Consider the following 14,282-nt stretch of genomic DNA (forward strand, 5'->3'; position numbering starts at 1 on the left):
ACAGACTTCTCTTCATAAATCCTGCTGCTGAGCTTTTCCAGCAATTTCTGTTTTTTTTATCCCACTGGACAGCCAGCCACACCAGTAACCTCCCTCCTTTAATTCTGTGGAATTGTCCTTGCTTTTATCTACTGGTGGATAACCAGAGGATCTTCACCAGCGGCTTCCCTTTTGATCTCCTCACGAAAGATTGTTCTCTGAATTCCTTTTTTCTTGTCAGAGACAACAAAACTTAAGAGACCAATATCCACATAAGCATTTCCTTTTAAAGTATATTTTTTTAACTAACTTGCCATGTTTCCAATGCTTCGTACTGTCTGATTACTCACAACAACCTGTCTTGGATGACACCCAATTCGCTCTTGCTGATCAGCAGCAATACCAGCTTCATTACATCAGGGTCTTGCTGCAAACTCCAGATTTGTTTCCGACGGAGGCAGCCTGTTAGTCTCCAAGCTGAGTCATATCCTTTCCATCACATTAATAGCACATAGTCCCAACCTTGGCTCACCTGCTGAAATCCTTACCTGTATACCAAAAACACTGAAATGGACTACTTTAAAGCTCTTATAAAGGAGATGAAATAGGAGCCAGTCCAATTGAGCTTGCTCTACCAGTGGGGTCATGGGTGATCCAGTTGTGGTCCAAACTCCACTTTCCTACCTATGCTCCAAGCCTCACCTCTCTGGCAGATTAAAACTCTTTCTAATCTGGTCTTGAATATTCTTAATGGTCCAGTCTCAACTGCTTAAGATGGAAGTGAATTCCAAAAATGAAATCCTTGATAAGGCCTTAATGCAATGAGCAATGTGTTGCTTTTTCGTAGCAAGTGTTCCCTCTTCTCATATATCACCTGCTCTGCAAAAAGGTAAATTTTCAATTTACATCCTTAATTACTCATCATACCTGCATGGCAACCTATTTGTGATACATGGAGCTGGGTGTTCTTGTACATCTGTTCCATAGCAATATAGTCTCTATTTAAATAATACTATGCTTTGATTATTCCCTAAAGTGAACACCTCATATTTTCTCACATCGTAGTCCATCTCAAAATCTCTGCCAAGTCACCCAACCTATCTACATCCCTTCATTGAATCTTGCCCTGCTCGTAACATGCTTTCTTACCTATCTTCAAATATTCAACAAATGTGGCTACAATGCAATATGGTCTTTTGTCCAATGCAATATAGACAAACAGTTTGAGCACAGACTTCTGAGATGCTTCACTAGTTAGGTTTGCCAACCTGAAAATGATCCACTGAATTCTGAATCGTCCATTAGCCAATCTTCTATCTACACTAATACGTCACCTTCAAAACCACGACCTCTACCAAATGTATTTTTTGGAAATATAAACACAAATTACTACTGTAGGTAACCCTTTATTCATCCTGAAAGAACCTTAAAAACATCAAATATGATTTTCACATTACAAAATCTTGACTTACTAATTATGTTTGCAGTTTTATAGATTTCTTGCTTCTACCTCCTAAACATTGGATTCTAGAATTTTATTCAATGCCAGATGTTAGGTCAACTGGCTTATATAGTTTCCTGCCCTAGTGTCCCTTCTTTCCTGAATACTGGTGCTACATCCAAGCTATTCCATCCAATGGAACATTTCTAGAAGAGGATTTTTGGAATATCACAACTAATACACCTATAATCTCACGTCCTCTTTTAAGACTCTACTTGTCAGTCTTTAGTCCCATTAGTTTTCCTTGTACTTTTTCTCTGGAGACTGTGATTAACTTAAGATTTTTCCCTTCTCCAGATCCTACTTTTCCACTATTCTTGGGATGCTTTTGGTCATTGGTTGTATCCGTGATAGATTGATTTTTCATAGACTAAGAAGTCAGGGGGGTTTGGGGGTGGGGGAAACAAAGAAAACCAGACTTAAGACCACAACCACAAATTTCAGTGAGTGGTGGAACAAACTCAAAAATCCAACACCCATTTCTGCTCTTTGTTTTTATACACTTGTTAGAAGTTTTATTTCTTAAAAGTTCATTCATAATCCAATTTCTCTATTAGTCATCCTTTGTTGGTTCTTAAGCTTTTTCCTCAAACTTCAGTCCCACCATTAATCTTTTTCAATATTGTATCTGATTTCTACCAACACGATATCATCTATACGTTCCTCAGTAAGTTTCCAATAAAATTAAAAATCTTTGGATAGTGCAGTCTCTCTTCCTGAATGGAATACACCTTTGTTTAGAGTTATGAATTGTTGCCTAAAATACTTAGCACTCCTCTACATTATTTCTTTTGAAAATTATTCTTCCCATTCCACTCGACAACTTTTGCCTTCATAATCTTATAAATCGCTTTTAAGTTTCAGATACATACCTGTCTCAAAATAAATGTGATGTCCTGACATGCTATGATCATTCTGACCAACAAGAACGTTCGTTATTAGGTAATGAATTAATCTTGCCCCATTGTACATTATTAGTTCTAAAACACCTAGTTCTGTGTTTAGCACCAAATTGTATTGTTTTAAGAAACTATTCAAAATACCAGGCTACTTAACTTATTTCAATTGCCCAAAATTTACATAAAAATTAAAATTTTTCCAAGTGTTGCAGTACCTTTCTTAAAAGTCATTATTTCTTGAATTATACAGTACTACACTGTCAAATGGTAAGATGGCCCAAAAACTACTTTCCAGTGAATTCTTGCTTTTCTTACTTCCACACAAATTACATCCATTTCTCAATTCTGCAAATTAAAGCCAGTTCCCTGGGACGGCATGGCAACTCAGTGGTCAACACCGCTGCCTCAGAACCAGGCAGCAGGGTTCAATTCCAGCCTCGGGCGACTATCTGTGTGGAGTTTGCACATTCTCCCTTTATCAGTATGGGTTTCTTCCGCGTGGTCTGATTTCCTCCCAAAGCTGTGTAGGTTAGGTGGATTGGATATGATAAATCACCCATAATGTCCAGGGATGTGCAAGTTAAGCAGATTAGCCATGTGAAATGCAGGGTTATCTTACAGGGGTGGACAGGAGTTCAGGCGGGTGCGCTTCGGACAGTCAGTGTGGACTTTTGGTTCATTCTCACGACAGAACTGACTCACCCTTTACTAACAATGCTGCCTCACTTCCTTTACCTTTCTTCTGAAATTTCAAATAGCCTGGGAGCTTCTTACATAACCTCGTCTGTTGAAACTTCTAACAGCCACATTTTAGATTAGATTCCTTACAATGTGGAAACAGGCCTTTCGGCCCACCAAGTTCACACAAGCCCTCCAAAGAGTAACCCAACCAGACCCATTTTCCCTCTGACTAATGCACCTAACACTACGGGCAATTTAGCATGATCAATTGACCTAATCTGCACATCTTTGGGCTGTGGGAGGAATCCTGAGCACCTGGAGGAAACTCATGAAGACACGGGCAGAATGCGCAAACTCCACACAGATAGTCAGCCGAGGCTAGAATTGAAGCTAGGACCCTGGTGCTGTGAGGAGCAGTGCTAACCACTGGAAGGAGAAAACCAGAAATCAAGCTTTGCTCCATTTAGATTCAAGAACGGAATAAAATTACATGTGCATAACTCATAATTCTGCACCCCAACTATTGTTTCTTTATTTGCTGTCTCTCTATACATGCTTAAATTAAATGAACACCCTTTACGGATTAAATGGACAATTAATACCATGGTCACTTTGTCACTGTATCTGTGAAACAGCTATAACATTTAGAAATGCTGCAGGCTTGCAGATATAAAGCCTTTCACTCTTTTTAAAACCATAATGCACTATTATGTTTGTTTGTTCTCTCCATTCCTCTCACATATTGTACTGCAATCCTGATTATTGCCCTAAGACATTTTCCAAAGTTCAATCCAAGATGTTTTTACAAGACTACACTGACCTGTCAGTGGAAAGTACAACATTGTTGATCTCTCTCCTGATGCAATTATCGTTAAAAAGTTGAATTTTTTAGATTATTTTTTAAGGTTACATTTACGGGGGTTGTCTATTACATGAATACTACTTTTCAAGACTAAAATTCATGCTAAAGTCCAAAATACCACATTATTTGTTTAGAGACTAATTGGTCTTCTGCTAAAGAAAAACAACAAGCTACAGAAATTACCAAATAAAGACAAGACAATCAAAACAAAAATGAATTAATAAGATTTATACATACAAAATGTGAAGTAGAACTACAATATTGTTTTAAATCACAATTAAATGATACATATTAAACATGTCAAATACAAAAGTTCATTGAAATCCTGTAAAAAACAAAATCACACGGTTCAACATCTTCAAAACTAATAAAGCTTCACTATTATCAGGATGAATGATATCAGCATATCTTCGCTGTCCATAGTTAGTAGTAGTACATCATTCGCTTCTTCATCTATATCATCCCATATCTAACTTTCCTCTGTACCATCCAATGCATTCGAAATTCCACATTTCTTGAATGATTTGGAAATAGTTCCATGAATCAACGATCCACTCATGGATCAGTGGCAGAGATGGAGCCAGCACACTGCCTCTTTTGTGTATCTTTTGGGCAATTTAGCACAGCCAATTCACCTAACTTGTACATCTGTACGCCTGGATTATGGGAGGAAACTGGAGCACCCAGAGGAAACCCACACAGACATGGGGTAGAATGTGCAAACTCCACACAGACAGTTGCCAGAGGCTGGAATTGAACCCTGGCACTGATGCAGCAGTGCTAACCACTGAGCAACTAGAAGTGATCTTAACTGGTCCCAGACGAGTAAACTCTTTTCCTTGTGTAGTGCACCAGGTTATAAATTCCAAATTCCCTTTATCCATTTTCAACATCCATATGAATGACAATTTCTTTTGGAAATTTCTCCTTTGACAAATTTTTTTCTCTTAAAAACAGCCATCAGTTTTAACTTAGTACCACCAGCCATACAAGATGAAACTAAAGTAAACCTACTTTTCCCATGGCCTGTGATTTTCACCAAGACTGTTTTTTTTTCCTCCTTTTTGATTCACAGTTCGATTCTCCAGTATGTCATGAATAATAAGCATTTCATCCATGTTTCCAATGCACGGTCACTTGTAGCCTCCCACCTGCCGATTTTTGATTATGAACTGGTAAAACTGTAATAAAGCTTATCTGCTAGTTCAGCAGACAGCTTTCATGCAATCTTAGTTCTCTGCTGAAGTAATAAGTCATTTCTTCTCATGAACCTTATGCACCATCCAACACCTGCCTTAAAATTCAAAATGCCACCCTTCTTTGATTTGATTTGATTCCTGCATGGATTTGGATGGCTTCATGACTAACATTTTTCATTTTGACGATTTTCAAGAACTCACAAAGCAATTTTTCTCTCCAACTGCAGCCATCTGCTAAGTTTACCACTATTGGCACACTTTCCTTTTAGCAGTGTCTGAACTTGGTTCAATATCTTTTTCTAGTCTCTCAAGTTTCTCCGAAACACAAAACTCTTGCTGCTACACAGTTTTGTCTTCTCTATAACTTCAATAACCTTCAGTTTAAACACTACTGTAAATTGTTTGTTTCTCTGTAGGGACTTTTCTCACACACACACACACACACACACACACACACACACACACACAAACACACAAAAAGAGACTTTGAAACCTCAAATACATGACTGCATTCCATGAGATTGGTTGTCACTCAGCTCTTTGGCGCCGAGTTGGTGTGAATTGTAAATCAAATTACATAATACAGGTGCACAATGCTTTTTCCGATATCGCCAGTCGTTTTTCTGGAATTCGGAAATTTTCGGATTTCAGAATAAAATGACATTTTCACAAAATGAAATAAAAAAAACTAAAACGCATATGTGAATAGTACGAGCACTGAGACACCATTGATGCCTGTCAGTGATGGGCTACGCTGCCAAGTCACATCTGAGTAACATGGTTCGAGTGGATGTGGAGTTGGGTCCACTAAAACGATGCTCCACACTCCATAAAAAAAGGTTTTGGATTTCAGAATTTCATATAAATGTACCTGTAGCGTAAAAAAAATTCATTTCCTCATTGTAACAGTTATGTACAGGATAATACCTTGACTCACAAATGTTAGTATGTTTTCTGCAAAGAACTAGGGTTGATTTTTATAAGATATATGGAAAACTCAATGTTTTGACCAAAAAAAAGTTTGATTTTTATGAGATTGACTTTTACAACAGAACAGCGTAGTACCTTCAGTCCTCTATATTGCACCGAACTGTAGTACCAATCTGAAGCCCATCAATCCTGCACTATTTCATTTTCATCCATATGTTTATCCAATGACCACTTAAAATGCCCTTAAAATTGGCAAGTCTACTACTATTGCAGGCTGTGCATTCCACACCCCCTATTACTGAGTAAAGAAACTATTTTTGACATCTGTCCTGTATTTATCACCCCTCACTTTAAAGCTATATCCCCTCGTACTAGCCATCAGCAGCAGAGGAAAAAGGATCTCACTGTCCACCCTACCTAACCCTCTGATAATCTTATATGTCTCAATTAAGTCACATCTCATACTTCTTCTCTCTAACAAGAACAGCCTCAAGTCCCTCAGCCTTTCCTCGTAAGACCTTCCCGGCATAACAGGCAACATCCTAGCAAATCTCCACTGAACCCTTTCAAAGTTTCCATGTCCTTCTTATAATGCAGTTACCAGAACTGCACACAATACTCCAAGTGCAGCTGCACCAGAGTTTTGTTTAGCTGCAGCATGACCTTGTGGCTCCGAAACTCGATCCCTCTACCAATCAAAGCTAATACATCATATGCTTTCTTAACAACCCCATCAATCTGGGTGGGAACTTTCAGGGATCTACATACCTGGACACACAAAGTACTGCTCATCTACACCACCAAGAATCTTACAATTATCCCAGCACGCTTTATTTTTGCTGCTCCTTCCAAAGTGAATCACCTCACATTGTTCAGCATTAAACTCTATTTGCCACCGCTCAGCCCAGCTCTGCAGCTTAGCTACGTCCCTGGGTAACTTGCAACATCCTTCAGCTCCACCAGCCTTGGTGTCATCTGCAAACTTACTAACCCATCCTTCTTCAACCTCATCTGGGTCATTTATAATAATGACAAACAGCCGTGGCCCCAAAACAGATCCTCGAGGTACATCACTAGTAACTGAACTCCAGGATGAACATTTCCCATCAACCACCATCCTGTCTTCTTTCAGCTAGCCAGTTTCTGATCCAAACTGTTAAATCACCCCTCAATCCCATGCCTCTATATTTTGTACAATTGCCTACCATGGGGAACCTTACTCGAGTACATATTTTACTTTTTGGTGGTTAATGGCATTACAACAATGCAAATTGTATGGCCCAAATTTTCTTCTGATTTCTTGATGACTATCTCCTCAAAAAGAACAGGCTTGGATTCCTTTTTCTTTAGAAAGGGAAAATACAGAAGAAAGAAAGTCCAAAACATTGCTCCTGCAATAAACAGGGAGGTAGTCCCCACTTGCTTTGTGTAAATGGATGCAAATTGGTGAGAGATAAAAACACATCAAACAAAAAAAAATCACATATCACCTACACAAAAAGGGAAGGAGTTGATATAGCAATGGGTGCAGCATAGTAACAACCCTTGACAAAATCCTCACTTTAAATTAACTTGTAGATCAGACCTTTTAAGGATTGATTTGGCAAGCACGCCTCTCTTTTTGATTGTTGATTGAAGACATTCCACAGCAGTGACAACTAGGTTTTTTAATGTATTTTTGTTTGCGATTGAGGCAGAGGAGGAGGATGACAGGAGGGTGGGAAACGCAATCCCTCATTGATTGGGAGAGGCAAAGGGAATGCCAAATTTTTTTGATGACGGTGGGAGGTGAGAAAAGGAGGAAAGAAGATGGGTAAAAAGCCCGAGGCTGGAATCGAATCTGACACCCTGGTGCTGTGAGGCAGTAGTGCTAACCACTGAGCCACCGTGCCACCCCAAACTGTAGTGTTTGGGGGGACAGGGGCAGGGGGAGGGATTGAGGCAGCGAAGTGGGGAAGACACAGTAGTGCGGGGGGGGGGGGTGAGACAGTGAAGTGGGGAAGACACAGTAGTGTTTGGGGTGAAGTGGGGAAGACACAGTAGTGTTTGGGGGGGGTGAGGCAGTGAAGTGGGGAAGACAGTAGTGTTTGGGGTGAAGTGGGGAAGACAGCAGTGTTTGGGGTGAAGTGGGGAAGACACAGTAGTGTTTGGGGTGAAGTGGGGAAGACAGTAGTGTTTGGGGTGAAGTGGGGAAGACACAGTAGTGTTTGGGGTGAAGTGGGGAAGACACAGTAGTGTTTGGGGTGAAGTGGGGAAGACAGTAGTGTTTGGGGTGAAGTGGGGAAGACACAGCAGTGTTTGGGGGGGGTGAGGCAGTGAAGTGGGGAAGACACAGCAGTGTTTGGGGGGGTGAGGCAGTGAAGTGGGGAAGACACAGTAGTGTTTGGGGGGGGTGAGGCAGTGAAGTGGGGAAGACACAGTAGTGTTTGGGGTGAAGTGGGGAAGACACAGCAGTGTTTGGGGGGGGGTGAGGCAGTGAAGTGGGGTAGTTTTTGGAGGGAGGTGGGGGGAGAAGAAGGGGGAAAGAATAATGATGAAGAGAATGAAACGGTGTGTTTGGGGGGAGGCGGTGTGAAGGATCCCTCCTCTCTCTCGCGCGCGCCCGCTCCACCGGAAAAGCCCGATCCACCCGGAGCCTGTTCACGCGGCGGCGGCGGCGGCAGCATCTTGTAACCGCCGTGTCTCTCCCTCCCCCCTGACCGACAGCAGGGCAACGTCTGAAACCTACCTAAAGCAAATCATCAATCCGACTTCTTCTTCGACCACGACGGATGTTTTAAACAAAGATACTGGAAAGGTGAGCGAGGGTTGAGGGCGGGACGGACGGCAGATGAAGGAGGCCGGTTTACGGACAGAGGAAACCCAACAGACCGAGCTCGCGAGCGCTCCGATGGCAATCATCCGCCGCCACTCGCAAGACCCCGCCCACCGCCCTTTTGCTGCACCCCATTGGTTCCGCCGTCTGCCCACCCTCTGCCTGATTGGCGGGTCCCTCCTGTCCATCATTCCCCTCCCCCCATCTTCCCGAAGGGTGAGGTGTCGTTGCTGGTCACTGAATATTCTCGTTCCTGATGGTGAAGGCCGAAAGTGCAGAGTCTATTCCCCCCTCCTCGGTACATTTGCGTCCGTCTTCTATAAAATCGCTTTTTAGCTCATTGCGAATGGGTAAACGAAGGTGCAGGTTGTTTTTTTTAAAAAATACACGAGATAAGAGTATTTTCCAGCACGGAAACAGTCCATATTCCCAAAGTACACTCGTCTCACCTGCCTGTCCCTTGGCCCATGTCCCTCAAAACCTTTGCTATTCATGTTCCTATCCAAATGTCTTTTAAAAACAGTGGAACCGCACCCGCATCCATCACTTCCTCTGACCGTCATTCCGCACGCGAACTATTTTTTTCCCCCAAAATGTTGCCTCATGTCCTTTGTAAAATTTTCACCTCTCACTTTAAAAATATGCCCCCTCGTCCTGAAATTCCCCCACCCTAGGGAAAGGAGACCTGCCATTCACCTTTATCTATACCCTTCATGATTTCATAAACCTCTATGAAGTCACCCCCTCCACCTCCAGCAAAACAGACTCTGACGTTTCCAGTCTATTTTTACATTGTAATCTCTCCATTCCAGTCAACATCCTTGTAAGTCTTTTCTGAACTTGCTCCAATTTAACAATTTCCTTCCTATGGTAGGGTGACTAAAACTGGAAATGGTACTTCGTGATTCCTTGTGCTCGAAACGTCGAATTCCCTATTCCTGAGATGCTGCCTGACCTGCTGTGCTTTAACCAGCAACACATTTTCAGCTGTGATCTCCAGCATCTGCAGACCTCATGTTTTACTCCAGAAGAGGCCTCACCAACATGCATTCCCAACTCCTGTCTGAGCAATGAAGAAAAGTGTGCATAACCATCCTGTCTACAAACTTCAAAGAATTCTGTAGGCAAACTCCTATTCTGTCTGCTTTACAACACTGCTGAAGGCCTCACATTTAATTGTAAAAGTCCCACCCTTTACTGTTTTATCAAAATGTGATACCTCACATTTATCCAAATTAAACTCCATCTGCCATTCCTCAGCCCATTGACTCATATCATGATCTCTTTATAATCTTCTGCACTGTCCACTACATTACCAATTTTGGTGTCATCTGCAAACTTATTCACCATACCTTCTATCTAAATAATTTATATAAATGACAAACAAAGGTTTACCCTTCATTAATCCCTGTGGCACACCACTGATCACACTGTCCCCTGCTGTTAAGTCAATTTTGTATCCAAATCTCCATTCCCATGTGATCTAATTTTACTAATTAGTCTACAATGCGGAACCTTGTCAAAAGTCCAAGAAAAACTGTTTACTGCTTCTCCCTCATTAGTCATAGTTTCTTATTACGCCCTAAAATATATGCATCCCTTTCCTCCAACCATTTGAGTCATTCTTGTTGAATTGGAATGCTGCTCTTTTATTCAAATCACATGACACTATCAACATATTTCTTTTAGTAGGCACTGAATAATAGCTCCAACTTGAATTTAACCTAATAATGGGTACAATCTGATTTACAGGATCTAAAACATTAACTTGGCTTTCTCTGCACAAATGTTGCCAGACCTGCTTAGTTTTTCCAGCAACTTCTGTTCTCATCTTTAATTTTTATACTACTCAAAATATACCAAAGATTACATGAGAAAAGTTCATATAAAGGCCAAAAGATAAATGAAGAGGGATTCAAAATTGCATCAGTAAAAAAGTGTCCAGAAGACACGGGCGGCACGGTGGCACAGTGGTTAGCACTGCTGCCTCACAGCGCCTGAGACCCGGGTTCAATTCCCGACTCAGGCGACTGACTGTGTGGAGTTTGCACGTTCTCCCCGTGTGTGCGTGGGTTTCCTCCGGGTGCTCCGGTTTCCTCCCACAGTCCAAAGATGTGCGGGTCAGGTGAATTGGCCATGCTAAATTGCCCGTAGTGTTAGGTAAGGGGTAATGTAGGGGTATGGGTGGGTTTCGCTTCGGCGGGTCGGTGTGGACTTGTTGGGCCGAAGGGCCTGTTTCCACACTGTAAGTCTAATCTAATCTAAAAAAAAAGAGAAAATGTCAGTATTTCTGGTTATCCAAGCAATACAGGGTATTGCTTAATTTAAAAACCAGCAACACAAAAGATGTATCCTATGCAGTAATCTGTAAAATCAAGGAATAATTAACTAATAACTATGTACAAGTCCTTACTCAAACCTATCTTTCATCTTCCCTTCTATAATAGTCCCATAAAATTCCCAATTAGGATTTACAAAACAACACAGCTTTCAGTTCTTCTATTTGGATCTTCCTGTGTCTTCTTTTCTTAGAAATTTCTGCACCAGCGATTACTGATCGCAAAAGCTACTTTTAAGAGAGCTATTTTTCAAGCAGTCTTCTACATGTTGGGGCTTAGCAGTTCTCCTCTCAACAGTTCAATTTTCCCCGGTCTTATACCCCCAAATCATCAGAGTGTGTTTTTAAGGTTGTCAGTATACTAAAGTCAAACTGGATTGGAGTTTGGTATTTTTCGGGGTATAAGTTAAACTGATTGGCGGAATTCAAATTTGTTTTTGTCTCCAGGCAACGATCTAATTGAGTTGTTGGACCAAGTGTTACATTGTTACCTTATTGAGATCACTTGATGCTCTATCTGTTAGTTCTGCTGCTTTTGACTCGCTTAAAGTACACTCGCATCTTCATTATGAGAGAAAATGTTGGTATTTCTGTTCATTCAAGCATTGAGTGAGGCAGCAATAGACTGCGAGTGTAACAATAACAATTTTTTAAAAAAAGAAACAAGATCAAAATGGTATTATGGGGGAAACATGAATTTCAAAGTTATCTTATACATCTGGAACTGTGTAATTTTTAGTTAAAATGTCATTTTAACTAAAAATGTTTTAATTGCATAGAGCCAATTTGTGAAAAAAGCTTGGTCAAAATGTTGGCTGATAAGAGCAGATTGGGGACGCAGCAGTAACCACCTTTATTGCCCTTTAACACCACCCTGTCAAAAGTGCTTGTTAAGTGGACAGTGTTCAACTCCAAGTAAGATATGTTCTTATACAGTCTGTGAACAGTGGAAGCACAGAGTGAGAACTGAGAGACCCCAGTGTAAATGTGCGGATCCTCTCCTTTACAACATTCAGAATTGCATAGCAATCAAACGACGTTGCCTTTAACAATGTAAAACATTGCGTGGTGTTGAAAGGAACATGACCTTGAGCTATATATGAGGATATTACGCAGACAACCAAAATCACGATCAATTGCTTAATTTTAATGAATAACTTAACTTTCTTAAGTGTTTCACATGGCACTTAGTAAATATTACAGTATTTGTCATGTGGTGATGTTAAGATGTACTATGTTACATTATTATGTAACTACATAACTTCTTTAAATGCTTGTGCAAAGCTATGGATGTTTCGCTGACCTTTGGAATTCAGAAGATGGTATCAGTTATCAGACTGTCATCAGCAATGGAGGTGTGGCTATTGCCTCCTGTTTTCAGGAAAGGTCAGAGATTGGGTGGTTTGTGAAAGAGAGAATAGATTTAAGTTTGTTTTACTAATATAAAAGCTATAACATTTAGAGCTGCCATTACAGATGTCTCACAGGGATTTCTCCACCCCACATTATTACATGCCATTAGCATTAAAATATTTTCAAAATGTGAACCTCGCAACTTTTTCAACAGAGATTGATAAGATAATCATTGATTTTATTCAAAACATTATCTGTCTAATTATTTGGGAAAATAAAGTAGTTGCTGGAAACACAGTCTTCAAGCAGCATTTGTAGAGAGAAAAGTTAACATTTTGAACAGTCTTCAGAACTGTCTAAAGCATCGACTGAGCTAATGTGCATCGGCATGTTTCCAGTTTTGTTTTGATTTCCAGCAGTTGCTGTGTTTTTATTTGTTTAATTCATACAATTACTTTTCAAAATAGCTCTTGGGTGATCAACTTCCTAGAAAATTCCTGATCAAACACCTGTAGTTTTTGCCATTTGTTGCTACCCTTTGTCCATTATCCTCCAATCTTCACTCTTCCACAGATTAGATTTCCCTGGTTCGAATAGTGGGTACATTTTATCCCTAACCAAAAGTTAACTGCGAGACAACAATAGTATAGCAGTAATAATATTGGACTCTTCATCCAGCAGCACAGACAAATGCTCCAAAGACATGACTTCAGATCCCATCATGGCAGTTGGTGGAACTTAAATTCAATAAGTAGCCATAAAACTACTGGATCATCTTTAAGTACACATCTAATTACTAACGCTCCTTGGGAAAGAAACATGCCATCCTTAACAGTCTCTCCTACATGGGATTCCAGACCCACAGTAATCTCTTAACTTGTCTCAGAAAGACCTAGCAAGCTACTCTCATATAAAACCACAGTAGAAAAGTCAAAAAGTCCATCATGAGAATGTTATCTGGCTTGAACCAAGGAACAAATTGCACAATACTCAATCTGCAAAGTGCTGCTCACTAACGTTCACTAATGTTTGAAGATATGCACAAAATGAGACAGCTGTTCCACAAACTAATTAAGCAACTGCCCAGCATAGTCAAACCCACCAACCAGATATTATAGTCAATGTCCTGCCTTCATTCATCAGCAGAGGAAAACAGTTGGGAAGGAATATCCTGAAACGTTGACTCCAGATACCATGAAGCATAATGACATTAAACCAAAAAGAGCAAGGAAACTTGCAAATTATCTTCCATTGCTAATGAGTCAGTTCTCCTCTATGTTGAACACTACTTTGTAGATTCACTGAGGATAACAAGGGTGCACTTTCATGTTATCAATGACAACTTTCATGTTATCAACAGCTCAGTAGCACCAGTACTGACTGAACTGACTACGTCCTGAAAGACCAATCTGCCAGACAGACCTGAAGCAGTTGGTGAGAGAACTATCCATAAAGAAGAACTTATGTGACCACACACCAAATCTGTCCATTTTGGGTGTACCTGTGCATGATAATTTTGATAGGAGTCACCACCCCACAGGCCTTGTTGTGCAAATGTCCTTTTTTACCAAACCAATCGTGTTGAAACTCCGTGAATATCTTGAATGGGATAGATTCTAGCAGTTTCTAAACTGGGCATTGAGAAAGTGTTGTTGACCATCACAACCTGTGATCTCATAGTCCAGAATATATCCCATGACGTCATTACCATTGAGGCAGTGGATG

At 40.6% G+C, this 14,282-nt stretch overlaps 2 protein-coding genes across 2 annotated transcripts in view; one reads left to right on the plus strand and one right to left on the minus strand.

Moving 5' to 3' along the window:
* The window catches only part of gpcpd1 (glycerophosphocholine phosphodiesterase 1), a 69,809-nt gene extending 60,840 nt beyond the window's left edge, over window positions 1–8,969 (minus strand). The window contains exon 1 of the mRNA XM_060831818.1: window positions 8,780–8,969. The gene's annotated coding sequence lies outside the window, so the exon portion shown is untranslated. The remainder of the gene's footprint in view (window positions 1–8,779) is intronic.
* A 117-nt stretch (window positions 8,970–9,086) lies between these two features.
* LOC132819591 (shieldin complex subunit 1-like) overlaps window positions 9,087–14,282 on the plus strand; it is a 78,348-nt gene continuing 73,152 nt past the window's right edge. Inside the window, exon 1 of the mRNA XM_060831163.1 lies at window positions 9,087–9,164. The gene's annotated coding sequence lies outside the window, so the exon portion shown is untranslated. The remainder of the gene's footprint in view (window positions 9,165–14,282) is intronic.

This window comes from Hemiscyllium ocellatum, chromosome 10 (assembly GCF_020745735.1).
Source record: "Hemiscyllium ocellatum isolate sHemOce1 chromosome 10, sHemOce1.pat.X.cur, whole genome shotgun sequence".
Taxonomy (NCBI): Eukaryota; Metazoa; Chordata; class Chondrichthyes; order Orectolobiformes; family Hemiscylliidae; genus Hemiscyllium; species Hemiscyllium ocellatum.